This window comes from Dermacentor variabilis, chromosome 5 (assembly GCF_050947875.1).
Source record: "Dermacentor variabilis isolate Ectoservices chromosome 5, ASM5094787v1, whole genome shotgun sequence".
In the NCBI taxonomy this organism is placed as follows: domain Eukaryota; kingdom Metazoa; phylum Arthropoda; class Arachnida; order Ixodida; family Ixodidae; genus Dermacentor; species Dermacentor variabilis.
In genome coordinates, this window is record NC_134572.1 from 115,786,703 (window position 1) to 115,814,597 (window position 27,895).

Below are 27,895 nucleotides of genomic sequence, written 5' to 3' on the forward strand. Positions count from 1 at the left end.
TAGGAGCATTTTTTTTTATTCTTTCCTTTCTTATCCTGCCTTTCGCTTCTTACTGCTGGTTTCGTTTAATTTGCTTCACATCGGTACTGTTTTACTATAAGGTGCATAGCGTGGCAGCGACCGCTCAATACAAGCTATCGGTGCGACCGCGCTCTCGAGGAGCAGTATTCTTGGCTGTAGCAACAGTCGAGTTGATTTGTGATCTGAGAAGATCTGTGGTGTGTAGTTGGTGCCTGTGTAGTTCTCCATGAATTGCTACGCTTGCAACATTAGCTACCATGTAAGAAAAGAAAAGCGTGAGTAGCTGCGAGATAAAGTATCTGCCTGCCACTCTGGGGGACTGAAGCAAAATTATCGCAGAGACATTTTCTTTATTAGATAAATTTCTCAAAAAGAATTTTGGCATTACAACGACGGTCACCAATGGACATCGGCAACCAATAAAACGACTAGGGGAGTGAGTCTATAGCAGCTTTCATGGTATGAAATGCTTCAGTATTGATCATGACGACGATTCCTCGCGACATTTGATTTTCTTCTGCTTTTTTTAAAACACGAAACTGTTTTATGTCAGGGCCCACTATCAACTTCCTGCAATGAACGTGACGTCGGCGCGAACGCGCAGAATAGGCTCTCTCTTGACATATCTAGACAGGAATGGCGCCGCCATCTAGAAACGTTGAAGCGAAGTACTGCATCATGACACTATATAACGAGCGCCGACAGTGAGCGCTTTGGCAGTCCCAGCGCATCGGAGGCTCCAACGCGGTGTAGCCTGGTGTAGGTGGCGTAGACCTTCTGCTGAGGTGACGACGCAGTTTCCGCACGTGGTCTGTCTTTCGCGTCCGAGTAGCCTGTGACGCCTCGTCACCTACGGAGTGCAGCTTCAACATGCATCAGCAGTGCTTACACGCCACCCATTGCTTCGCTTGCGGTGGCACCAGCCAAGAAAACTGCTACGCTAAGCGGCGCAGGGAGGCAACGACGTCGACGGGCGAACCTCGCTTTCGCCGGGAGAGATACGCGCCAGCGTGAAGCCGAACGCCTTCGCGCTTTCGCGGCGCACGCTGCGAACTCTGCCACTCGCATTCCTGAAGTAGAGCGCGTCGCAACTCAACCATTCAACTAGTTGCTCAAGACACTACGTAGCCGGACCAAAATGCTCGTACCTTCACCGGAGCCACTCGGCAGCAGGAAGCCGCTCGCTGCAGGCAAACCTTGCAGGTTTGTCTGGCGGGTCGGCAACCTCATGATTGCCGACCCGCCAGACAAACCTGCAAGTCGGCAACCATGAGGTCGGCAACCTCATGGTTGCCGACCCGCAAATCGTGCGCGTTTCGCTGCAGCGAACCGCGAGTTCACGATGCAAACATGCAACGGCTTCTGTGAAGACACGTTTCACTTCCGTGTTCTAACGATTCCTACGAAAGAGGGATCACCGATATTTTTTTGTTTCTGTCAGTCGCTCCACCATTTTTTCAATCAATAAATACAACACTATCAGGACTGATGACCTACATTACACAGTTGCCGGCTCAGCACAGAATACACCAAACAGACCAGCTGCGCATTTGTAATAGAAAGAAAGCGTCAACCAAGTGCCGACGCTAAAGAAGACAAGGTCGCCGCACATGATCGTTCAAACGATTGGATAATTAAATGTTGATTATATATCTATATTGTTTCTTTTCATGTTCATTATTTACTCACTTTCTATTTTATTCGTGTTTTATTTCACGCGCAATTACGTTGATCGACCTTGTGTTCTTTAGCGTCGACATTTGGTTTACCCTTTCTTTCTTTCTTTTTGACCAAGACGCTAGGAAAAGTGATCCCGGAGACTGTACAGTCTATGCCGGAATATGTTTAAATTTTAACTACATTAGCTCTAATTAGGCCCGCATGGTTGATTTTACCTACTATGGGACTAATTATCACTTCCTGTCTCATTTAGACGTACAGTTTGATACGTCTTTCGACTTGCTACGGCGCTCTGGGCGAGCGAAAGGGCCGATTTTTTTTCTGAAAGGGATTACAAGATACCCAGACCCAGATATGCCAAATCAGCGTGAAGTCCGATGTGAAGGTATTGTCCTAAAGAAAAAAAAACACATACTCACACTCACACACAAAGTCATGTCTATGATTGGAACACCGAGTACTACAATAGATAAGAAGTCCGAAAACTAAGGGGCACTGAGGACTCCAAGGAAAACGAACTGTCTGCCAGCCCTAACTACTAAAATAATATATTTTTGCAACTATACCCAAAGTTTCTCGCTACCTTATAGTTTCCAGAGTTAGATTATTCCAAGATATCTTTCCCCACGGAACTCAAATAATCCATCTGCTTTTCACGCAATACTTCTCTTTTACCGAATCATTTCCACGGCAATATAAACGTACTCAGGCTGACCATTTTCGTCGCGCGTATAGGGCGAGAATGGCCCTTTTCCCTCGACGTAAAGACCGATCGAGATTTCGCACAGAATAAATTGTGACCGTTCAATGGCGGGACTACGTCGAAAGCAGCGCTGCACATTATCAATATTAACCCGGCCGGCGGAAGGAGCCCACAAAGGATAGGAAGGCGGGGCACACAGCGGCAGACCCTTGGCCTTTGCGTCGGCCCCGGGAAGCTGGTTTCGCCAGCCGACGCACACAGCCGCAGACAGTAAGAGGGCGATGGCGCCGCGACGTCCGTGTACGTGAGCACGATTCATGGGACCCCGGGGACAAATATAGAAGGCCACATACACACGTGTACGTTGGCCCGGCGGTGCCGAACAATAACCCGATTAACCGGCGGGAAGCCCTCGTCCCCGAATCGAGATGCATGCGCGTTGAACCAGGAATAGGTGTCGTTAACAAATACGCGTATGGCGGGTTTTGCAGCGATAACAATGCACTGCGCCGCGTGTCGTTATACCATGTCGGTGGCGATCGTGCTGTGAAAGAAAAAAAAAAAAAAGGAAGAGTGACGTTCTGAACGGCGACAACGCGACAGCCGCGCGGTTGGTGTCGGTCGCTGTGTGAGCAGTACGATAAATCCCCACTATACGCTTAATCTGGGAAATGGAATGCGCGGCATAGCATAACTGTGACAGGGTGTAATTGCGTGGAGAAGTTGAAGGGCTTCGCGAATCTGGCTCCTCATTCCATTTCCGCCGCGGGAACCAAAAGCCTTGTCAGGACATTCCGAACGGCGTAAATGAAGCTTTGCAACTTCCTCAGAGCGAATTATATTCTTAGAACTAAACGATAATGAATGATAACCTCTGTATAAAAAAAGGAGGGCGCGAATTTGACCCTGCCGCAATAAACGGTCCTGGTCTATTAAGAAGCTGATCGATATTACAACGTTTAGTGCCACCAAGTAAGGTCAAGTAGCATGACAGAAATGTCAAAGCGCAATGCACATTACAATGCGACCCCGGCGCTTGGAGCGACACAGCGCGCGCACTTAGGACCGAATGCGATGTGACTCGGTCCTAAGTGCACGAAAAAATCGGAGAAGGGCCGAGTCGTGCAATACGAAACAGAATAGTCTGAGCAGAAATATCCCAGCAGGGTCAAATTATTCGACAGAAAACAATAGAGCTGTTGCTTTTAAAGGGGGGCAGGGGGCAGTGCTTTTACCAATTACACCCGAAACTAATGAGAAAAAAAAGAAAGACTATCGTATTTCGGGGCTAGTGGATATCGCGTTGACTTCCGCTTTCTTTTTTTGTTCGTGTCAAAATTTCTGGCTGATTTTCAATCATTTACTGCTTCGCTTCATTTTTGTTAACAGTGCTTTCTGTTAATGAAACGTTGGTGCCAGTTGGACGGCACCAGCTACTACTCCCAGTTCATTGATGAGCTCACCAAAAAAAAAAAGAGAAAAAAAGAAACCATTCAAGAAAAATAGGCAAAGGCGACAGTGCCAACAGTTCTAAAATTCACACACACAACAACAAAAACAACTGTTTCTGATCAGTATGCACACTTTAAGCGTGAATTGCGGTTGCGACTGGTGGCGCGCAACAAAGAGAAACAACACGAAGGGGACTCCCAAACAAGAACTTTATAGGCGGGTCGGACGGTCGCCGCGTCTCGCGACTCGCAGAGAGGGGGCACACCAATCTTGCCGGGTGTTCCGATCGGCTCGGGCCGCGGCTCGGCGGTACAACGTGCGACCTCATAAACACGCGAGGCGCCAACCGCGAGGAACATCAGGCCGGCAGAAGCACTGCGCGTATATATATATATAAATATACGCAAGCTGTGTTGGTCGAGAAGGACGGAGTGATCAAATGGCCTCCTCCTCGCTGCCGCTTCGCCAAACTCAATTTCCACCGAACCTCGGCGGCTCGGCAGCGAGCGAGGCAATAGAAGGTGGCCCAAAGTGAGCCAGGCCGCGCGAAACCGCTCGACCAGCAAGAAGCTTGACCGCGCCGCCGCGGATACTCGGGGGTGCGCGTACATGGTGAGCTGATGCTGCAGGGTTTCGACGCTGCCCCCGACTGGGCGTCACAAAGCTCCCCCCCCTCTTTCTATTTTTCTCTCTCTCTCGGTATTCCTGTGCACGGCATCATGGCGCCGTCGCCCCATCGATCAGATGACCGGAGATGAGGCGGGCAGCGGCCGTGGACCAGATATAGTATAGGCGCCTTTGTTATCTGCGGGCGGGACGGCCGTTTTGGTTAATTCTACAGAGCATCGATAATCGCGCGGTCGGGGAGGAGGGAGGGGGGCTTTGTTTCGCTACGTTGCATAAACACGCGGACGAACGACCAGTGACGGGCAGTGGATTCGCGTTAGCGTCGGGTTCAGAGCGGCGGCAGTGGGGGCTGCGTGAGGTTTCTGTTGTAGCGAGATTCGTTTATGCAAGCCTGCTGGCTCACGTTGCTGCTTCCCTTCGCGTGTACAAGGGGGATACAGTGTCTTGCGCCACTTGTGCACAACTTGCGAGGAAAGCACGTCTATGGACGCTGAAACGGAAGTGATTGATGATGCGGACGTAGGGTCACGTCTACCGTTATTAGCCGGGCCGTTTTGCGTTGGCTTCGAAACGCGCTTGAATACCAGAGAACAACGGTGATTGGTGCCAGGTCACAGTTTGTTGCGGTCGCTTGCATGGTTATTTATCCTGCCATCCACATTTTCCTGAAGCAAATTTTTGCTACCACCATGATCGTAACCTGACCGAAACTTTCCTTTGTTCGATTGCAAATAGATATCTTTGTTGCGTACTATAAGCTTTTGAGCTAGCACCCCCGCATGGAATTCACTGCACTTGGAGTTTAATTTTCTAATTGCCCCAAGGAGTGGTGGTCCAATAATTTATGTATCTCACTGGCAGGAAATCTCTGCGCAGTAGTGACAAATATTGAGGATGGTGCAATGACCTGATAGAAATTATCAAATAATATGTCAAGCTCAGTGATATAAGGCGTTCTTGTGACAATGTCTTAAAAATTTGGACGCTGGTTACAGCGACAAGATGCTGCGAAATAAATGAAAAAAAAAATAAACAAGGCACGAATGCAATAACAGATATGGCCAAATTGTTCTAACTGGCGACAATTAAGGGAGTGGGGATGAACGAAGTTACCGATAAGTGAATAGGAAGAAGTCTCTAAAGATGCTTGCTGATTGCCACTTTGACATTATATCATGACGTCACGAAGGCAATAAGCACTGGGCTCGCTCTACTACATCGTTTGTCCATGAAATAAAATTTCTGGCTACGTTCGCAACGGTTATTTGACTTTCGGTGTCAGTAGAAACTATTCCGTTACGCATAATCTGCATGTAATTACAGTACTGCCGTGTTCCTCGTCGTCATTTATGGCAGAGCTGCCGGTACCTTATGTCAGATGGCGAGCTCCGTTGCCTTTAGCGTAGTGCTCACAATGTTGTCGTATTGTTAGCTACGCTTTCTTTTTGTCATTGAAATCATTAGATAAAAGGGTGACCGCCGGTAACACATGCTGCTTTGTTATTCGATGCTTCTGTTCAAAAGGCCTTGTAATTTCTTGCCAACGATGCCTCTACACATGGCCCAGTATATTGGGCGAGGCAAACGAAAACGAAATTCCAGCGTTTCACGAGCCAATACTACGATCTACTTATGAGGCGGGGGACCACGGATGGATTTTGACCACCTTGGGCTTTTTTAACGTCCACCTAAAGCTAAGTGCAAAAGGGTTTTTTTTTTTCTTTATTTCGCCTCCGGTTGAAACCTAGTTGCAGTGGCCAGGGTCGAAACCGGGATCGAAAAACGGCAGTCTCAACTCTAGTCGACGTCTACGCAATGCGAACAACGGAGTAATGTAACCGTTGTGTCGCGAACGGTTATGTAGATATTATGTGGCGTGGTGTTTGTGTTTATGATAAGTGAGACATAATGTTTCTCGTGAAAAGATATAAGACGGAAAGCAAACTTAAACGCAGTGGCCAATTACCAGTCGCCCTAGTGGCACATAACTATTACCGGAATGGGCACACCAAAACAGCAAGATGGCGCTCTTTGGCCATACCTGGCCCTTGCGCCATAAAACCCCATACATCATCATCATCATCATCACCAAAACAGCAAGATAACCCGCCCACCCGCCCGCCTGCAAGAAAGCGGCTGCGCCCGGAGAAGAAGGCTTCGCATAAAAAGAGGCGAAGCGATGCGCCATTAATATATGACACCTTACGTTAATGAACAGTTACAGCAACGTAGAAGAAATAGAGAAAAACGCAAACCGGGGCGCTCGAAAGAGAAAGTGAAGAAAATAAAAAGTAAGAAAAAGAAAGGAAAGAACAACGGGGATCTTTTGAAGAAGGCCACACAAGCTGTTATATTTCATTCAGATATATCCTATTGATAAGTTTCTTTCGCAAAGCGGCGCACGCGCTGTACCCATGGGGAAAGGTCCATTCCTATCATCGATAACTGTTTTCGCGGGTCGAAGCACATCGGTCTGACAGTGCGCCCACTGTACAAAGAAAAATACGAGAGAAATAAAGAGAAAGACAAAAAGCTATCTTGATCTCCAGACAGGGACGGCAAAGAGAATAAAACGCACAGTGCTCTTTGCTCACTCATTCGTGTCCGTGCTTGACCCGGAGGCCCCGTCTTATTTCACACGCCTCGCTTCACTGGACCCGACTTCCAATGCGGCGCCTACACTATAATTTCTCGGGACTAGCGACGCTGAAGAACACCCTTTCCCCAACTCCGCCAGAAGGGCAAAAAAAAGAAAGCAATCTCCTGAACTGGTGAAACAAAGCAGTCGTTCGAGTTCCCCCAATTTGTTCAGCGCCGGATAGGCCATACCGAGTAGTGCGTTAAAACGAGAGCTCAAAAACGATATCATCAAAAAATAAACAATAAAGAAAAAAAGGGGGGAATAGAATGAACAGCTCCTCGGGAACGAAGAAGAGAACGCTGCACCGTGTTGCACTTATTGCAAAATCTTGAGCTCCCCCGTTGTCGTTAAATTTATTGCTTTTCTAACTATAATCGAGGACAGTCCCTACTCGTAAAAGAAGCTTGGGGCACCCGACAAACTTTTCTCGCCCGCGCAGTACAAACCATTTATTTACGTATCATTCCCCACCTGCGCCCTCCCAAGTAAGCAACAGGAACTCGATGACGTCGTTGCCGCAGGTCCGTACAGCGTTCCCTGCGATGTTTTCCCTGTTTGGTGGCACAGTTTACAACGTATACCGGCGGGGGCTTCGGAGCCGAAAAGCACATCTGTAAGAGCCGTCCACGCGCAAGAGATGCTAGCAGCTGCGTCCGGAAGCAAGACAACCTCCTCTCTCTCGCGCCCTTTCACCCTCTCAAAGGTCGCAGGGCGCACGGATGCCGGTGATTTGGCCACGATGGGTCAGCGCCGCCGATCGATGACCGCGCGTGCGAACACCTTCGCTGAAGGATCTTCTTCCGCGCTATTGGCGCCTCGGCTTGAACGGTGCTTCCAGGAAACCAAGCCGGGAAAGCACCAATACTCCGTGACCATGCGCTCCCTTGCGCCTGCAATGGCGTTTGGCGACGGGTGTGAATGCGACCATGCGTAAAGAGAGAGAGAGAGAGAAATGCGTGGATGATGGGTATATATACTTGTGGGTACCCAGGTTGCTACACTGCGCCGTAGGTGGCACCGAAAAGTGATGAAGGAAAGGCAAGGACGTTAACCAAACTGGGCGTGGCTGCCTGCCCTGTACTGGGGAAAAGGTGGTGAAAGGTGAGGAGAAGGAGAGGAGACATGTTCGCAGTATGCACTCACCCCACATGCACCGGCGTTAATTGTTCAGTCATTCGCAGGCGGTCACATAAGCTTGTTAAAATTAAATTATGGGGCTTTACGTGCCAAAAACCACTTCCCGATTACGAGGCACGCCGTAGTGGAGGACTCCGGAAATTTTGACCACCTGGGGTTCTTTAACGTGTACCTAAATCTAAGTACACGGGTGTTTTCGCATTTCGCCCCCATCGAAATGCGGCCGCCGTGGCCGGGACACATAAGCTTGCGGACCCGAAGAAGCGCAGCGCCGCTTTGGCGGCCTTGCACACAACAGACGCACGAGGTCGCGGCCCTAGGTTCTTCGGTCCTGTGAAAGACCTGTCAACAAGTTGCCCCAAAGCAGTTTGAAGTGCTTGCCTCTGATATTCATATGATGGGCACTCACACAATCATGCATCATCATTCATCATCATCAGCCTATTCTTATGTCTCCTGCAGGACGAAGGCCTCTCCCTGTGACCTACAATTACCCCATGTCCTGCGCCCACTGATTCCAACTTGCGCTTGCGAACTTCATAATTTCATCACCGCATAGTTTCCTGCCGTCTTTGACTGCGCTTCCCTTCTCTCGCACAATGCGTGCTTCATAGTTTCCCTTGTGCAACATGAGTAACAGTTTGCTCGGTCTACCATTGAAAGGTCTGGTGTACGAACAGGAAGATAAAATGAGACCGGAGCATAAGGAGGAAAATACATTACAGAGAGGAATAAGGAATAATAAGAACGAATAAACAAAATGCAGAGAGAGAGAGAGAGAGAGAGAGAGAGAGAGAGAGAGAGAGAGAGAGAGAGATGCTGAACTTAATGAAAAGCTGGATATTTTAGACTGGCTGACGGCAGGCATGCTGGGCAAGTTGTTGGCTAAGAATTAAGATGCACACAGCAATCGTGCACAGAAACACAGAAACAGCACGCACATTTACTAACCTTGCACACACACAGTAAAGCGGGGGCGTAAAGCACACGCGTGCCCGCAGCGACAGCTTATTGGCTACGGCGTTGCGCTCTTAAGCTCGAGGTCGCGGGCTCGATCCCAGCCGCGGTGGCCGCATTTCCATGGGGGCGAAATACAAACGCCCTCGTGTACTTAATTTTACGGGCATGTTGAAGAACCACAATGTTAATCAGCGGAGCTCCTCGCACTACGACGTGCCTCATGATCAGGTCGTTGTTTCGGCCCGTAACGCTTTGAAACTTAATTTAATGTAATTTTAATTTACACGAACTGTTAAAGGTGTTCAAGCTGGCCGAGTGGTCAGAGGAAGCAAGACGATACCCTCAGGACTTTCTGAACGGATGATGGGTGAAGCAGAGAAAAGTGCTGTTTCAACTAACGAGGGAATACCGAAAAAATAAAAACAAAAAAGAACAGTACGACAATAATGTGCGCGTTTGCAGTGGCGAGAACGAATATGAAATGCGGACATAGCCTCATGAAAGTGATCCTTCGTTCTCGCCATCTTCACAATCTCCGCAACACTTTTATATCTATAGGGCATCAATGTTGAGCGTGCTCTTGATAATGTGTAAAAAACAAAGTGCCACACACGAATTTGTTGGGCAGTGTACATCTCACATTTTCTGGTCTTTTATTCCATTCTTGTGCCAAATACGCCGCATTTACGCGCACTTCTACCTCTGCCTAAGATTACCAGACTCGACATCAAATTGGAGCATCCAGCACTCTTCCTTATTTTACGCGCACAACACACGCGTATCAGAAAAGCAAAAAATAAAGAAGACGCAGGGGAACTCCTTATTCGTAACTATATATGGAAAGCCACACATAAGCTCATATCGCGACTTATCGCATAGCTCGCCGTGTCGTGTGACCCGACGCCAAGTTCCCTTTTTTTCCTCCTCTTCCCCGAGCGGTCTCCATTGCAACAAAACACTTGCTCACAAACAAAAAAGATAATAATAATAAAATAAGCTGGATCCACGTGAAATATGCAAACTAAATATACAACATTTCGCCGCGCAACAGCAACCCTTTGCCCATTCCAAGCGATTTAGTATGCAAACATACAAAACAGCAGTCTGGCACAGTCGTTTATCGACGTGATGGGGGTGGCACGCTAGAGCGAGCATATACCTGCTTATCGCCTCTACCGCGGCGTTTGAAGCAAGCACGTGCCTGGGCCACGTCGCGTGATATGGCCGGAGCGGGGTCGTGCAAATCGGTCTCTCCTATGCAGCATGCAGCCAGCGGAAAGGCCAGCGAATGACACTCTCGGGGCGACTCCGCGTTACGCTTTTATGGGGCGCTCCTTATCATCATATTCGCGCTCTTCGCTTTTTATTCCGCCGTTATCCTCGCCATTGCCGCGACGGCATTGATTTTTTTTCCCCCAGCTTTCACCTTACAAGTTGGCATGCTGTCTGAAACAAGCTGGATAATGCGGTTATTGGGAGGCAAAGGGGGACGTAGTTTTATCTAGTTTTTATGCCTTTAACTCACTCGTGATAACTCAGATTATGCAAATAGACCAAATGAACGTTAAGAAACATCGAACAGGTGTCGTGGAAAAGTTTTTATATCTAAATCAGACTACACTTAAGGACACATAGCCGTATTATTCTTGGCACAATGTACTCTCAATAAAATAATGACAGTCTTTAAGAGTTGTCGCTGTAAATTTAGCGACCTTGAATCACCTACAGAGGCCACTAGAAATGTAACGCTCCAGCCACACAAATCTGAATTTAGACAGTACATAGATTGTCTGTGGACCACGTGCAGATGAACCTTGCCTTCATAAAGACTTGTGCTTTCGGCGATGTGAAGTGTATATCCTACCCATTGACAAAAGTTGCTAACAAGACGAATTCCTTTTTGCATACTCTGGTGCGAAAGCTGCCACAAAGATTGTTTGCCGAAAGTGTCACGATACTAGCCGATAAAACGTGTCAGTTGAAAAGCCAACGCGCGGTCTAAAAACAATCTATGAATTCAACAGAAAAAAAGTCTGAGGACTTATTAATGGACTGCCGAATTAAAGCCTTGCTAGCGTAAGCAACGCAACTAGGCATTGTAGAGGCGCAATAACATGACGCTTGAAGGGGCCACCTGCATGCAGCTTCTTATGCGGAGGAAAGTCGAAACAACAACAACGGCGACGACGACGACGGACCAACAACCACACGCCATAACATTTGGCGCATCTGGCCAAGTTTTGTCCGTAGAAATTGTCCTTCTGAAGAGCGCACATGTCGACACATTCCAGCACGCCGGTATCCAGTTAGGTCAGGAGCTTAGGCAAACGTGCCTCATGATGAACGGTGAAATCGATGACGCGAAATGAAAGCACGTCCCACTGAAAACTGTTTCAACCACTCGCTAGGCTGTTTGTTACGGCGCCGCTGTTACCATTCGAAATTTTAGCGTATGTTTTCCCTATAGCCTGTATCTTATGAGTGATGGTCAAAGTACCTCTCTGAGAAACGCTCAAGCTCGCTTTTCACGGCCAGTAGGAATTATCACGAAGCGAGTCAACATGAAAGCGCTCGCTGGGGGCAGTCACGGGTGAACAAAGATACAACAGCCGGCAGAAAATGCGAATTGCCGCGGTAAGTACGATGAATAAGATGAAGTTATTCAAATGACTTGCACTGGCGTCTAGCAGTTCCTATACGAGGGGCACTCGGAAAACTTCAGAGCATATAAAAACGGAGCGCCTTTCTCGAACGATAATAGGTGCCAGGTGCGTCGGGAATTCCATGCTCGTCACGCGTTCAAAGTAGGAATGGATGAAGGACAAGTCTGCACTTTTTTTTTCTACACGTGGAATCGGCTCTCTCGGAATGCCACGCTTGTTCTTTTTTTTTTTTTCTGCGACGGCTGGGCGCTGTTAACGCCTTTTCTTTGCACGAGAGAAGCGGCTCTTAACGAGCTGCCATTGAGAGCAGGCGCCATTCGTTTATAAGATGGGGAGTGCGTTCGCTTCTTCCAACAGCGCATCTTCCACTATATATATAACTACGAGAAGGAGAGCTCGAAGAGGCATCCTTAGTGTCGTCGATCACAAGCGTGTGCTCGGAAAGCCCATAGCACGGAGGCAATTACAGTGTATTTTCCTGCCGCAGAAGCCTAATAAACGCGTATACAAACGCAGAAACGCTTTTCTGAGATAACCACTGGTCCGATTATAATGAACTTTGTTGCATTTGAGAGAGGAAGTTAGCTTCTAGTGCTAGCGTGAAGCAAATTTTCTGTTTAGGACTTGAAATTGCTAAAAAGAAGGAGTTTACGAAAATTGGAAAGTCCGAAACAATATAAAATCACGAAGTGTGCAAATTCGTAGCTCTGCATCAAGAACAGATATCGCAATTCTCTAAACTGTATTCGTTAGAACATCAAAAGCGGACGAATTCGATATATCAATTTATACTTTACGTAACTTATTATGTCGTTTACAGTGGTTTCTGAAAAGCCCTACCCACATATTAGTACTCTATTTGAGAGCCATGTATAAACACCAGTTTTTTTCCGCTTTAGATCTACTAATAGATTGCAATTTACAGAAGTGAGATATCATTTTTAACTGCTGAGTGGCAGAGTTATAAACTTGATGGCTTCGTTTTACAAAAATTAGTATTTTCAACACTTCTTATATAAAATTTGACGGCCAGAATGGGTAACTCGCTACTAACAGTCACTAGATTTTAACTTTTTCTTTTATATGCAACAAACGTCATCAAATTTGGGGCCTTGGTTGCCGAGAAAAACGATTTCTCCTTCCCCGGGTATTCTGATAGGAGCCGCTGAGCTAACGCTTTCTCTTAAAGAGATAGCGCGGGATTAAAATTTTACAAGTAAAATATGTACATGGTCGGTTCATGATGCTAACCGAATTATGTTGCTCTTTATGTCATGTGCCATAATGTTTGCATGTTTTGTACCCACTCACTCCTGCATGCGATGCCTCATAATAAGATAGCGCTATTCGTAAATAAAAAAAGTATAATCCATCAATCAAACGCGCTGATTCAGTTATTACATAGTTGTGTCTATTCACGGAAAACCACGAAGCGTTGTATTCGGCTATGAAAAGAGAAGCTGACAGTGAACCCGCTTATGACGTAGGTTCAGGGGGCCAGGTGATCAGGTTTATATTTAAGCGATTTAGAGCAGACTTGGAGAAAAAAAAAAGAAGCAAAGATGGCTGTAAGACTGCTTACCACATGTGTTTGTGTCAAAAATACTATGTCACGTCATTAAGATCCAGTAACATTTCAGGGCTCTCTGCAATATGTCTACGGTCTGCTTGGAAAATTCGTGTCCGGTCCACTGTCGTTCCACGAGAACCACGGAACACAAGCTTCAGTTACATATACGCAGGCTTACGTAGACCCTTACGTGGATTCAAGATGTACAAATGATTCAAATGTATTCAAAAGCGTACCATGGATGTGCGACAAACAGGTATGTATAATACGTAATGTACATTACACACTCTGACAGTAAACGCACAAATGAGGCGTTAAAACGTACACTCGATGTACGAGAATGCACATAGCACTGCTACAAGCTAGAACCGACTTCTCAAGAAGGATGGAAACAAGTTAGGGCTATATCAGGTGACTATGGAGTATGCTTGGCGCTTGGAGATTTGCCATTACATTCTATCTTGTTCTTGCATTATCTTAAAAAGTTCTTCCTTCATTAGAAACATCTTTCGCCTGTCACTTCTTCAACGAAGCAGATATGACACTGTTTGTAACCAACCCGAAGTCTTTTAAGCAAATTATTTGTTTTCTGGCGTTTGTAATATAGCGTTAAAGATCTCCCAGCCTCAAGTTTTGCATAAACTTCAGTTTCGGTTTTCCATTAATATGTTACACTTATACTCCTGCAAGGCTCTAAGGCTGCATCGCCTTGCCACGGCTGCTCGATGGAAATGAACGCACGAATTTCGTCGATCGATCTTGAACAAAAGTTTATTGCTTCTTCTATAGTGCGACAACTTTATACAGATCGAAACTGGGTCGTAAACACTGTAATCAGGTTTGTAATATGGCTCGATCCCTTAGGCAGAGAGCGACAGAGAGAGGGCAAGGACGTGCAAAAAGGCAGGATATTCAATGACATGGGAGTGCCGATCCAGACACTAGCCTACTACAAGTGCACTCGCAAAGGTTTAAAAGCAATAGCGTTATACCAACCAAAGCTTGGCCTTCGACGATCTACGGAAGTAAGTCCTCGGTGGAGCAAGTGGAGAAGAAGCACCGAAGTTGTGGGACTTAGAGAAGCACGTGACAGGAGGAACTGCGGCATTAGCGCGCATGTGAGGCGGGCGCACTGCATGGTCCACATAACGCTCGACACTACGTTGTTCACTAGGAAAGTGGCTGTAATAAAGCGACAGCTGTGACCCTGACGGAAAGAGAGACATATGCTGACTTTAATGAAAATCTGGAGATGTTAGCTTGGCTGATGCCAAGTTATATACTCCAGCTGCTGAATGCTAGTTATGGTGCAAAGTAAACACACAAACACAAAAACGGCGCACACACCCACAGGCATGCACTTGCTCACTAAAGCTATTCGCAAACATTCGTTAAGGCCTAAAGGTCTCAGAAACACGAGAAGCAGATATATGTATCTCAGCAGGGTTATATAAAGCTACGTACGGTCTGCGTGTAGTGAGTTTTACAGGGATAGCAGGTCGATGTGTTATGTATCGATAGCTGTGACATACATTGACACGGGGAATATGCGTACGTAAAACAGAAGCAAGAGCGTATCTACACGATATGCACAGTGGTATGAAGCAGGCCAAGTCCATCGGCATCTCGTTTGGTTTGGTTTGGTGCCTACGGATATGGCTCAACCCATTACGGGGAATCCGCCATGAATCGGGCGGCAGCAGGTAAAAAGGGAAGAATACTTAAGTAGAACTTTGCAATTTAAAAGGATATTGAATTAATACTAATCGCCAATATCGTACAGCGCTTCTTTCCAACTTCGTCTTCTTCGCGCTCAGCTTACCAGGCTATCAGGCAACCACAAAGCACGCTGCAACTCAGCCTGTGTCTCAGGCTGCGTTGCTCGGTGCTGTTTAATACCGGCTATCCCGATGTCGGCTTTCATCACCGCAGCACAGAAAACTGTTGTAGAATTCCTCTTAATAGCTTCGCTGTAAAGAGGAGTTCGTAAAACGGGAGTTTGTAAAGACGGAAAAAGGTAAAAAGAACAGTGCGTAATTGGGCAGGCAGACAAACCGAAACAAAATTATCAGTGAGGTATTGAAGAACGAAATCTAAAATACTGCGGTAATAAAGACTGCCAAAAGTAAGTCAATGTCAGAGAAACGACCGGCGAACAAAGAGGGGAAAAAATAAAAAGAAAGGAAAAGTACAAATTACACATGTTAAAATCGTGCTGTTTCTCTTAAAATAAATTGAATACCGCGCTAGAATCACCTCTGTGGCAAAAGGCTATACTGTTAAAAGATCTTTGCGAAAAAGAAACGAGAACACACACACACACACAGAAAAAGTATGGCAATTTCGGTAACATATATTTTCTATTAGCTCGTTCTTCCGTGATTTCATCAACGTAATCTGTTTACCTTTTACCATAAGTTCACAGAAAGAAATGCTAAATAGTTTATTCTACTGAAGGAGTAACCTTCACTACCCTCACGACTGCACCTTTCTTGCAATACGAAAGACGGAAATGCGGCTGTTAATGCGTGGTACAGGTACTATAGGCTACGTAGAACACGTAAGATAAGATCTGACTACTGGCGAGACATATGGCACCAAGAAGCTCGGCACTGCGTGGCATGCGAGTATCCACTCTACGAGTTTACATAGCCATGCTGGCAGCGGCATTACTCGCCTTGATTGCAACTGCATCTTATTCAGAAACTCGGACCAACTATCTCGCGCGCGCATCACCTGTCTTCCTATACTTGCGCGGTCATTGAAGTTGTACACAAATGCCAATGGAGAATAGCAAGGAGAAGAAGTAATCTAATTTCGCTCACAGTATCGGTGACGAATTTTTCACTTTAACATAAAATCAAGAAAGATGCTGTCTTTGAACATTGCTGCTTTTGATCGTGGCATGTTACAGTGACGACAGAAAATATTGTTCTCCATTTTGTGCATTGTTCTCGTTATTTGTATAACTTACACGCATAAACGTTTGCAAAGGAATCGCCAACTCGAAGTCACCATGGACTAAACTTTGCACGCGTATATGCACCGACTAAAATCTTCAAATACAGCTTCTCTCCCGTGAAAATTGGACTCCTGAACTCTTTAAGTGGCGATACTCGTTGCCTGCCGCTCGTTATGGTTGTGTCTACGTTTAGCGACAATGCTCACGCCTTTGTGTAATTTATATTGCGGTACTTACTCAATCTTGCTTGATTTATTTGTTATTACGTCATTATATTTTTCATTGTGTTGTTCATGTATAAACACTCTCGTTCCTGCAATCGGCCTTCCTGGGCTGAAGTGTGTATAAATAAAAATGAATAAATATCTTAATTATTTTCGCTTTGTTCCTTTCATAGCGCTGAGCTCTTGGTTGTTATACTTGCCTTTGATGGGCTTCTTGCTTATCTTATTCTTGCCCTTTCTACTTAGTTTTTAATTGAGCCTTTCATTGAATTTTAATTTAATAATTGCAAAACATTGGATATTGTTCTTTCCTTTAACACTTGCTATTGCTGAAATTGTATTGTATTGTGCAACAGATTTCATAAATGTTTTGTCGTTGCAATTTAGTCTTTCCAATAAATTTATCAAAATGGGAGGTCCCCATACAGTCTCCGACTATCGAACCTTCTCCAGTATATGGCACCCATCCAGTTATGTATAACTCTAACGCAGCGATAAAATCTGAAATAAATCTGAAAAGGTCTGAAACAGAAAAAGGTCATTTTATGAAATAAATTAGTCTCTGTTTCTCCTACTGAAATAAAATTTTTCGTAGTACAAATAAGAAGTTCCCACTGTTTCTTTGATTTCTCACATTTATTTTTTACAGTGCAGTGTTGTGGTAGGGGCGATACTTAAGTCCACTCTTTATCTGGCAAAAAGTGTACCGTCAAGTAACCTTTTTTTAGGATGATTATCGACGGCACGTTAAGAGGAAGGGATCTATCAATTCGATTTTATTACGTGTATGACCATAGAGGACACCACAATCAGACGAGACCGTAAATCAGAACTTAAATGAAAATTTAATTGCGAAATCCGACGACGTAACCTCCTATGTAAGATTTACAAGTGCTGGGAAGGGCGCCGCTGTTTATTCCAGCAGAAAAGGAGATGTCGAAAATTTCAGGGCGTTGTTGTTGCTGTTCCTAAGTGACCTGGCGCAAGCCACGGTCGGCCATGAATCGGGCGGTGTCAGGTGGCGGTGTAATGTGATATGGGACCTCAATACTGCAGCGCGAAAAATAAATGCGAAAGATCAAAGGAGCAGCGGATGCTTTCTTATTTTTAATACGGAAAATTTATTTCAGTGGAAGAAACCGAGGCTAATTTATTTCAAGAAAATGATCTTTTTCTTTTTCAGATTTATTTCAGATTTTATTGCGGCATTTCGTATCATTAAACATTTCTCTGTCTATCATAATTCAAATCGATATTGGTAACTGGCGATTTAGGATGATGATGATGCTTCTGCTGCTGCTGCTGCTGCTGATGATGATGATGATGAAGCTTCAGTTAATGGCACAAACCCACTGTGGGGGATAGGTCACGAATCGGGTGGTAATATGATTAAATAAATAAAATAAAATAAAATGGTTAATAAAGAAATAACACACGAAACAAAAAGGAAAATAAATAAGTAGTGCGTTGATAGGAATGTTAAAAAGAAAAAAAGCAATAAAAAAAGGATATACTTAAACTTGAGTAAGGTGAATTACGAATAATAATAGTAAGATTTAAACTGTGAATTTGTGCTTTTACTTTTTGAATTTTCTAAACTGGAAGTAGAAATAAATCAATTCTTGAAACTAAAAACTATTAGCAAGGCATTCTTTTTGTGCCACATAGAAAATTATAAAGGGCTAGGCAAACGGTCCTGTCGCTATATCCCAAAACTGTTGCTCCAAGGGAGAGTATAACAGTACTGCTTAAAGGTAATCCTAAATTTTGAAGTGGAATTTCTAGACATAGTTTTCGATGAGTAGAAAACCGCCGACATGATAATAAATAATTATCTATAGATTCCGGTTCATTGCAGAGGTAGCATAGAGGGGATACCGCCAGACCACATCTGTGCAAGTAAAAATTAAGTGTTGGAATACGGCAACGCAGCCTAGTAAGTGAAACTTCGAATTTCCGGTTAGGACACCGTTGCCTGTTCCAAGAATAATTTAGGTGCAAAAAATCTGAAGATTTTGCTAATGACAGAGCTTTTTTGTCCTCGTTCAAAGAAAATTGCCTATATCTAGCTGCAGTAATGTGCGCAGTTGCCGGCAGCACAAATAGCACAGGACCTGCTAAAGAAGCTCGTGCTAAGGAATCGGCTATTTCATTAATATGGATGTCTCGGTGGCCAGGGACCCATACTATATGCACTAAACTTAAGTGAGGCGGAGCTAATGAATAAAACGTGTTCCCTGTTGTCGACTTTGTAGACGCAGTAATTGCGCTGCATACTGATAGAGAATCTGTTACGATAATAGCTCGTGTAATATGAACGGGTAATTTCCGCAAGGCAAGAACTATTGCCAGCAGTTCGGCATGAAAAACTGATGTGTAATCTGGTAGGCGAAGTGAAAAAGACCAATCGAGGGATGGTGAGTAGATACCCACGCCTGCCTTCTCTTCACACGAAGAAGCATCAGTCGCTATTACGTTTGTTTGGAAACGGGCCAAATAATCTTGTAAACGGTCATTCAAATATGTTGTGGGCAGAAATTTCGCATTGTGTGGAAAAATGTCTGCAAATTCAATTTTCAGCGACCCCGGAGACCTATGAAGCGAAATTATTTCTCTAAGGCGAACATTTAAAGGTGCTAATTGTGCTTGCACAAATACAACTTGCGGGGTATGGAACCGTGACCACGTGGTCTCAAAAAATGGACCTGGTTCACTAATAAATGCACATTGTCTGCGTCGTAGCGAAGAATCATAAGCTCTTAAGTAGGTTTGAACCGTAAGCATGCGCAATCGTGTGTGAAGAGTAGGTAGGCGCGCTTCCTGGTATAATACATTATTAGCAACTAATTTAGGAAGACCAAAACATAGTCGAAGATATTCTCTTTCTAACAGAACAATGGGTCTTAATTTATATTTTGCACTTCCGGAGAACAAAACACAACCAAATTCTATAATCGGTCGTACATACATGCCATAAATCATAATTAATGTGTCACTTCGCATACCAGAGCGTCGGTTACTGATTCTACGTAGTAAACCTACGGCTCGTGTCGCCTTCGTTCCAATATTTTCTATGTGAGAACGCCAGTTAAGTTTTTCGTCATATATGATGTCCAAGTATTTAAGCGACTCTACCTGAGGAATGGTTCTCTGTTCATATACTAATGATAACTGCAACGACCCGGAAAGCGGAAAAACAAGGACTGCATTTTTGTTTACGTTTAGTGACAGGTGCAGGTTGTGAAGCCACGTCTGTAGAGTACAGAGGTACGTTTGCAAAGACAGGTGAAGGGAATTGATGTCTCTAGCCGTCGCGAAAAATACAATGTCATCTGCATAGACATACAGATTCGCATCCCGGTGCAGTGGTACTGAACTCATCAACAGGTTAAATAGTATAGGAGACAGAACAGCCCCCTGGGTCACCCCTCTTGTCTGATCGAACATTCTTGAAGAAAAGCCGTTTTGAAAACAATGAAATTTTCTGTTTCTTAGAAATTCAAAATTCCATGCCGTTATTTATCTTGTAAAATTGTAGGACTGTAATCTGTCCAGCAGTAGACAGTACTCAACGCTGTCATAAGCTTTTGCTATGTCAAGTGTAACTAAAGCACTAACTTCTTTTCTACGTTGAGCAAGTTGGATGCGGCTTTCCAAATCCACATGCGCACACCAAATGGAGAGACCGGGCTGGAAACCTATTTGACTTGGGCTCAGTAACGAATTTTCAGATATATGATCCATCATACGATCATATAAAACTCTTTCAATTAGTTTTACCATATTTGGCGTAAGATAGATAGGCCTAACGTTGTCAAGGTTGTAGCCAGCTCCTTGTTTTTTAAGCAGCGGAATAATTATGGTTGTCCTCCATTCTGGTGGAATCCAAACATTCTTTAGGGAATAATTTACTGTGTTCAGAATGTCATCAGAAGACATTTCAAACAAGATCTTTAGCATGGCATTTGAAATGCCGTCAAGATCTGGAGCTGAGGCAGGCAGAGATCTAAGGACATTAGAGAGCTCTGACGCTGTGACTTCCACAAAGTCATCGGCGATGGGAGGTATTAGTGGCCCATTCGGTAAACGTGATGTTAAGCGTTGCGCTAAGCCCTTTCCTATGAATTCTAAAGAAGCAGATAACTCGCGTGGTGAAAGTATTAGCGATTCAGTATTCGCTGGTGTTGGTCTGAATTTTCTATATCGAAGGAATCTGAACAGAGCTTTTTTGTTGCGGGGCTTAGAGAGGAATTCATTATATTTTTCGTCATACTCATGTTTGGCATTCGGTACTGTTCTCTTCAACGCAGCAGCTGCGAATTTATAATCACTCCAGTTACTCGGACACTGATTGTAAAGTAATTTCTTCCACGCGGCTTTTCGTCTTCCATAATCCCGCGTGCAATCCGAATTCCACCAAGGAATGGTAGTACTTTTGCTCATTTTAACATTAAATTGGGACTTTTTAAAGGAACTTTTTACTACAGCGCAAAGCCTCATGGCTTTGATGTCATTGGGTACTGTTTTCTGGGAATTGAGGACCGTTTTCAAGATACTCTGAAATTTCTGATAATTGACAAAAGTACGCGTCGGAGACTCCAGGGGAATAACAGGGCAGACAATATCAAACCTAATAGGTAGATGGTCACTGTTTGAGGCTGAGTCGACAGTAGACCAGGAAGTTACGGAAATTCCTGAACTGGCAAATGTTAGATCCAATGCCGATTTAGAAAGACCCTGAATAAAGGTAGCTGACTTCGTGTTAAAGCAACAAAATCTTTTTATTAATTGCCCAGTCCGACAATCGCTTTCCACATGAGTCCGTTTTGAAACCCCAAGACACATGATACGAATTAAAGTATCCGGCTATCACAATTTCTTTCCTACAAGATTTGACAACTGTATCGAGGAAACGAGTATCATGCACGCCTGTGGGAAAATATGTATTAACTAAGGAAAATAGGGAACAACCAGGAATAGTTACATCTATTGCTAGTATCTCACACTCTGCAGACATATACTGCTAGGAAATTTTTACTTTGTGGCATATTTTAGTCGTTATCAAGAAAACAAGTCCTCCGCCTCTCAATGGACGGTCCAATCGAAATAAACGATAATTTTTTATATGAGAATATTGGCCATTGGAGAGCCAAGTTTCCTGCAAAACAATAATGTCAGGAGAAAGTTGTGAGCAAAAATACATTAAATCGGTAGCTGCAGAAATAATTGAACGGCAGTTCCGCTGTAATACCTTTAAATAACCTATGATGAACTAATGCCTACTTTAGACACCGCTTGCTCTAAAATACTGTCTTTTAAAAAATCTTTCTTCGAAAGACTGTCTTTACCGTACTTTGTTAGTTTTGTTTGAGGGTCAGAGCTGGAAGAGCTAAGATTACAATCTGACTTGGAAAGACTATCTTTCACAAACATTTTGCTTTTTGAGTGCGGGACAGAGATCGATGAGTTATCGTTAGGTGATCTTGTACGTTTAAGAGTCGGGAGGCCCATTTCTACATCCTGGTTGTTTTCTGACACTGATCCTGAGAAGCATCCGTTGTCGGTCTGCTGATTTGAAATTGATGGCCTCGCATTGTCTGCGTCATGTACAATAACTGACGAAGGATTCATTAGTTCTTCAGCATTCGATGTTAGGGTCTGTGTAATAATCTGCGAGCTAGCATTAGCACTCGCTAAAGGACTGAACAGCTGAATCATTTGTGATTTCAACACTTGAGCTAGAGTCTCCGACAGGTTTGATGTTAGTCGTTCCATAGCTTTTGACAACGCCTTTTCGACCGCTGTCGCAATAGAATCGGAAAGGGCTGAGTCTGCAACCATTTGCTGACGGGCTGTCACTCCTGCATATCCCTAAGACCTCCCCTGGACCTCAACAACAGCATCACGGCGTGAGCAACGTCTCCTTTCAATTGAATCTACAATTTGCATTTCCTGTGATCTTGCAGGACAGTTCGAGTAGTTGGCGGAATGACCACCACCACAGAGACAACATTTCTCTTCTTTGGAGGAACAATAACTAAAACTGTGACTGTCTCCCCAAGCACGGCAGCGGGGTGCAGATCTGTAGCCTCTGACGCTGTGGCCAAATAGCCAACACTTGTTACATTGCAGAATACGTGGAGCTAGAGCTTCTACCTTGTAAATTAGGGGCCAGACCTTAATTTCTGTTGGCCGCATCGTCCCAGCACATGTAACTATGACTGACTCTGTTGGTATCTTCTTATTGTCAATCACTCGACTGCACCGGTAAACGGAGATGACGCCATCCACCGAGAACATTTCTAAGATCTCCTCAGGGGTTAAAGTGACATCCACCCCTCGTACAATGCCTCGAGAGCATGCGAGATGTGGCGGTACGAAACAGCTCACCGGATGGGAAGCAAATGTGGAACAATTCAGTAGTTCTTTGACACAGGTGTGGTCTGGCGTGCAGCATAGTATGCCACCTCTGCCGAACTGACTGACCTCTGTGATCTGTTGGAAGTGGGGTGAGGCCTTCCGCAATTCGCCCTGAATCGTTTTTGGGTTTTTCATATTGATCGTACTGCCGTCGGTCGGCACCATGGCCACAGGAACAGTGCCGGCTCCACTGCAAAACTCAAGCGGCAGCTCCTGAGGAGTTACCGAGGCTGACCACGGGGAAGCCCCGTAGCCAGGTGATGCTACAGACATCAAGCAAGGCTAACAGAAAAACACATAATACATACATATATATAAAGGTAATGTGAAATTACAAGCTGAGCAAAGAAAATATCACCCGATACTTGACCTAAGCCCCCAAAGCAGGAGAAGCCAGAACCGAGGAACTCAAGAACTCAGACTCAAGAACACTCAACGGGTGAGCTCGTCACCGGTGATCTAACTTGTCTTGTCTTGTCTTGTGTCCCAGACAGTGGCGCATACCCACTGTGGGGGATTGGCTTCGCGCTCTTGTCGTCGTCCTCTTCTATTGCCAGACAGATGTTCTCGCGTTCGGCACGCCGCTACAGCAGCTCGGGTAAAGTCGTAAAGTCGTAAAGCTCGCGCGGACAAATTCACTGAACGTGCACAGAAGCAGGGACGAAATAATGTAAAGGTTCCATACATAGCTTGCTTTGACGTCATCATGGCCATAATCTTGGAGTGCTAGGATGGCGAAAAGAGGCGTAAACAAGAAGCGTGACAGCGCGACTGACACCACGACTGAGACTGACTCAATGAGATTACACAAGTCGCGCTTGCATAAGTTCGGTAAACTCATTCCATGAGCGAATGTCATTAGCTGTGAATTCCATTCACTATGCCCGTGTAGAAGCAGCAAAAATGGCATTAAGACGTAATCTCATTCGCTGCGAATGACATTACACGTGCCGTGTGACAGGGGTATTAGTCTCTCCCTTTTTTTTTTTTAACTGTGTACAACCGGCAGTTGGAACCTGCGGAGCTATGCTAGTGTGACGTATGCGTTGCTACTGAAACGGCACTACTCAGTCGCTAATAAATACTGAAAGAAATCTTTAAAAAGTAAAGAAGAAAAAAAAGGAAAATGGAGCAGCGAGTAGGACCAAAGTGTGTTGAAAGTTGCGAATCTCCAACGTTCCGACTGTGTCCTCGTCCTTGAAAACTGCGCTGTCCTTCCGGCGGCCACTCCGTTTCCTAGTACCTGTTCCCTCCCTTCCCTCCTCCCCTCCCGCATCGTCATCCTCACGGGCGGCCCAGATTTCGGGAGCACGGCGGGGCGGTCCACTGTGCTAGCACGTCATCAATTCGGGCCGGAAACCCTATCGCCATAGTGCTCAAGGACGCTTCCCCTTTTCCCCATTCTCTTTCTTTCCGATTCCGGGCTGCTGCCGCTGACGAGGCGAGAGAAATTGCCGCCGCTTCTCCCGGGCAAATTAGCCTGGGCGTGTCAGCTTCCTCGTTCCTCCTTTCCCCTTTTTTCCTCGCGACACCTCTTCCGTCCTGCTCCAAACCTGGCAAACTGCATTGCCTCTTTCCCCTATATGTGCATTTTCTTCTCGTTTGTTTGTTTTTCTGTTGTTTGTTTGTTATTCGTTGGCTTCCACTTTTCGTTATATGTCGGTCCACTCGACTGGCACAGTTTTTCTTAGTTTTTTTTTCCCGATAACGGCTCTATGTTCCAAACTGCGCTCAATCGTTCCGTGCAGCGGAAAGGAGACGCGCAGATAAAAATCTGAACTAACCAAACACAGAGAAAGAGAGAGAGGGAAAACAATAAAAGAGATAATCAATAGCAAATGCTTGCACTTTCGCTGTAATCTACTCCTCTGAAGCAAGTTGAGAGATACTAAGCTAGAAAAATGGGACAGTTGAAGGGAAAGACTGGAAAGAAAAAGCGATTTCGGTTTCTGGACAATTCGGGCAGCAATGTGAAGGACGATTTCCAGCGTTGATTTCTTGCTTCTCTCTCTCTCTTTCTTATTTGTTGTTTTACGTCCGCGTAAGAAAGAAAGAAAAAAGAGTAAACGCTACTGAACTCGGCTGAGCAGGAACGCATCCATCACGACTGGTTTAACTTGCAAATTAATTTGCCCGCCGATGTCGGAGACACGGCTTTGTGGAGGTGGACGTTTAATCTAGACGCACTCTAGCCTCGCTCCCCGGGAACGGATATTAATTAGCGAAAGTTTGAACTTTGCATCGACGGAGGTTCTGAGCACACTTTGCACGGGACAATGCACGTTGCTGGACATTGCCGGAAATGTTATCTTACAACAGCGCTTCGCATATATTGTTTTTCATGTTCTGTTTATTTCGAAACCAAGTACGTTGAGTGAAAAGTTAATTTCGTTAGCTTGCTGGGTTTTCCTGATCTGATATCATAGTTTTTTAATGACGTGGAGACAGATTTTCCTACCATTTGATATAGAACAACGAAGAACACACACACACACACACACACACACACACACACACACACACACACACACACACACACACACACACACACACACACACACACACACACACACACACACACACACACACACACGCACACGCACACACACACACACGCACACACACACACACGCACACACACACACACACACACACACACACGCACACACACACACACGCACACACGCACACACACACACACACACACACACACACACATACACACACACACACAAAGCGAGAGTCTGCCGGGATGCGGTAGTTGAACAGGCCCCTGTAGGTTGAGGACGCACGTACGAGAAAACAAAAGATGTTTTATTTCCTACGTTTCGGCCAGGGTCCATCCTCCTTCAGGGAATGCATGAAACGGTAAGATGTTGTGCTTATATAGGTACATAAAAAAAGAAAGAAAAAGAAAAATTGCACCAAGACATGGTTGTTAGAAGAGGGGCGAAGTTGACCAAGCGAACTTACGAACAAATTTTTGCGTAAGAAAAATCTTACGAAAGAAAGCGTATTCACAAAGCTAAAGCTGTCCTTAAGATCCGCAAGCTTGCGATGGCCGCCGCTGCAGAAAGTAGCGCTGTAGTCGAAAAAAAAAATGCGTATGCGTAAGGGTGGCCAGGGGCGAACTTCAGTACTTCCGCTATTAGCTAGTAAGTGTAAGTCCAACTCACAAAACCTAAACAGCAGTCGCAGACGACGACATATGAACAAATAGCTACAGGTGGGATGTAACAGTCTTCCGAACGTAATTATGTCTCCAGCGCCGCTAGAGCTGGCGCGGGTAAGCACTGGAACGCGCTGTTGCGGCTGATTGGCCGGAGGCCAGAACTGATAGCCGAGAATGGCGCGTGCTTATATCTATGTGGCGCGCTCTGATTTGTTATCTCAAAATCCATTGAGCTGTCCAGCGCGTAATTGTATCGAGCGCGCGCTACTGTGGAAGGTAGTAACCGTAATGCTGTGTGACGAAGTTCTGCCTAATCTGTGAAAGGCTGTGTTTCTGTGTGCACGCACTGGCCTGACTTTTCATACTCGCCATGACACTCTATTGGGTGTTAGCAGATAAAAGTGTAGTGTCCGTCCTTGACAACCGTCAAGTTCGTCATTGATGTGTTTTGAGGACTTCAATAGCTTTCTTTTTCTTTCTGGTTTGAGCTTTCTCTTGCTCACAGCGCTGCGGTTTATTATTTTTTCTCACTTATTGAGGCTATAATTCTCCGTACGAGATGAAACAATAAAAAAAAGAATACGCCTACATGTTTCTCGTTATTATACCTTGGTGCTGTTGCACAAATCGCTTTCGTCTTCGGTTCTGTCAGTCACAGCTTTCTATTATATAGCTCACAGTTTTAATTCAGCACTAAGTCGAAGCGAAGTAGTGTCTATGCCCGCGGTTTTGCTCATCCTGTTGCCTACGGTGTGAACCAGCGTCTACATACGATAGATGGCATTCCTGCCTATGATACGTGAATACGATGACAAAAAAAAAAAAACGAAATGTCGAATAATATCCCGTACCACTATTCATACGAAAATCACGTGGACTGCTTGAACAAGAGTGAGTAACGCTGTGAAACAAAATACACCTGACCAACCAAGCGAATTACTGCATGAGTCCACACACACATACACGCACACACACGCACGCAAACACATCCGTATAAACACGCGCGAACACACACATGCACACACACGCCCACATAGATTCACTTGCACACACACACACGCACACATGAGATAATTTATATATAACCACACTGACGGGTATCACTGGAGACACTTCGCTTTTGGCAAAAGAGCGCGCAGCATAACGCTCATAAAACGCCACTAAGTTTGTTTGTTTTTTCGCATGCACAAAGTCAGTAACAGGCAACAGGCCGCGGGAATACAGGACGACAAAGAAAAGCCACAGCAAACGACAGCCATCGTCGTCTTATGATTGTTATGATCGGCTAAGGGTGTTTATTCTAAACCCCCGGACTAACATCTGTCCTCGGCGAAATGACGTCACTCATGTCTTCCAGTCGCTTCGTGCTAATTTCTTCTTATGGTTTCCCCACCTCACTTAAGAAACCCTTCAGAGGTGTTTGTGAATTCAGCGGAAGAATATTCTTCCAGCCGTCGACAGTCTTAGGGTGCTACGTGCCTGCTGCGCAGTAGTTAGATCAACATGACGGCTTGAAAAAGCCGGTCGCCGTGGCATGGCATCGCGAAATGAACGTGAAGCGTGCACGACGATATATAAGCGCGGTCCCTAAAACGCGTTGCATCAGCAAGATCAGCATTTCATCATCATCATCATCATCAGCCTGGTTACGCCCACTGCAGGG

At 45.2% G+C, this 27,895-nt stretch overlaps 1 long non-coding RNA gene across 2 annotated transcripts in view; it reads right to left on the reverse strand.

Moving 5' to 3' along the window:
* Positions 1-6,746: 6,746 nt before the first annotated feature.
* Positions 6,747-27,895, reverse strand: part of LOC142583083 (uncharacterized) — a 417,463-nt gene continuing 396,314 nt past the window's right edge. For both annotated transcript variants that reach the window (XR_012828538.1, XR_012828539.1), the window contains exon 4: positions 6,747-8,014. This is a non-coding gene — a long non-coding RNA (uncharacterized LOC142583083). The remainder of the gene's footprint in view (positions 8,015-27,895) is intronic.